Source organism: Nerophis ophidion, linkage group LG01 (genome assembly GCF_033978795.1).
Source record: "Nerophis ophidion isolate RoL-2023_Sa linkage group LG01, RoL_Noph_v1.0, whole genome shotgun sequence".
NCBI lineage: Eukaryota > Metazoa > Chordata > Actinopteri > Syngnathiformes > Syngnathidae > Nerophis > Nerophis ophidion.
The window spans coordinates 39145741-39147386 of record NC_084611.1 but is presented as its reverse complement, the minus strand read 5'-3'; the positions used below and the strand labels follow the sequence as shown (position 1 = coordinate 39147386).

General features: G+C 40.3%; 1 non-coding gene across 1 annotated transcript; it reads left to right on the top strand.

Moving 5' to 3' along the window:
- The first annotated feature begins 574 nt into the window (after window positions 1-574).
- Window positions 575-765, top strand: LOC133562854 (U2 spliceosomal RNA). Its single transcript, XR_009808917.1, has one exon. It is a non-coding gene; the product is annotated as a U2 spliceosomal RNA (small nuclear RNA).
- The last annotated feature ends 881 nt before the right edge of the window (window positions 766-1646 follow it).

The following is a 1646-nucleotide window of genomic DNA, read 5'->3' as shown; positions in this document are numbered from 1 at the left end:
AGTGCTGTTCGGACTGAGAAAACGACAATTTCGCCATTAATTTGAGCGAGGATGAAAGATTCGTGTTTGAGAATATTCATAGTGACGGACTAGAAAAAAAAACGTGATTGCATTGGGACGGATTCCGATGTTTTTAAACACCTTTACTAGGATCATTCTGGAAAATCCCTTATCTTTCTATTGTGTTGCTAGTGTTTTAGTGAGTTTAATATTACCTGATAGTCGAAGGTGTGTGTCCACGGGTGTGTTGACGCTAATGTCTCAGGGAAGTCGACGGCAGCTTCATGGACGGCCCAAGCTCAGCTTTTCTCCGGTAAGAAGCGACTTTTTAACCACAATTTTCTCACCGAAACCTGCTGGTTGACATTTGGTCTGGATTCATGTTCGCTTGACCGCGCTCTGATCCATAGTAAATTTTCACCTCCGGGAATTTTAAACAAGTAATCATTCACCAACTGCATGGTTGTTGTTTGGTGTGTTGATACGTGACGTCATCGGTATTTGCTGTGTGTGTAACAGTCAGTTTAGATTGTTGTGTTAGGAATGAGTTCCTCCCTCCTGATTGTTGAACGGCATCGCTTCTCGGCCGTTTGGCTAAGATCAAGTGTAGTATATGTACTTATCGCGTTAATGTCTGATACGTCCCCTCTCCGGGTACCATACATTGAAATGATTTTTGGAATAGGGAGACGGAACAGGGGCCTGCCCCGTCCACTCCACGCATCGTCCTGGTATTGCAGTACTTCTAGGAATGGTGCACCCCCCTGTATTGTTACAATCAAATATAAAATGCTGTAATGGCATACTAATTTTATTTTACTCCTCAAATTTAATATTAGGTATTGTCAGCTGTGTATTTAAGCGTTAATCGGATTAATTTACTCTCTTAATGTAAAGTGCCCGAAAACCTGGCCAGCCAGCATATAGGAGTTCTTCCTTTAAGAAGAAAAAAAAAAAATATATATATATATAAAGTTACAGGCCTACTGAAATGAGCTTTTATTGTTTAAACGGAGATAGCAGGTCCATTCTATTTGTCATACTTGGATTAGATTAAATTAGATAGTACTTTATTAATTCCGTCAGTAGAGTTCCTTCAGGAAAATTACAATTTTCAGCACAATGCCATTCAAGATCAGACAAACATTACAGGGAGACAGAACAGGATCGCTGACGGGTCTGCCGGCTTCCGGCGCCCCTTACAAAAAAGATGAGATACAGGTAAACAAGGGGGGGATGGGGAAAAAAATAGAAGGTTAAAATAAAATTAAAAAATCAAAAAAATAGAAGGTTAAAATAAAATTAAAAAATCGGTCTTAGCCTGGGCCCTGGAGAGGGGGTGCAGACTGAGGCCAAGGGAAAAAAACAACTCATAGCCATAGTACACATCCCTTTTATATGTGTGTAAGAGAGAAACATCAAACATCAAAGAACGCAGAGGACATTAAAGACATGATCATTTCTTGATCATGTCTTTATGATCATACTTGATAATTTCGCGATATTGCCATATTTTTGCTGAAAGGATTTGGTAGAGAACATCCACGATAAAGTTCGCAACTTTCGGTGTTGAAAGAAAAGCCCTGCTTCTACCGGAAGTTGCAGACGATGACGTCACACGTGTGGGGGCTCCTCACATATTCACA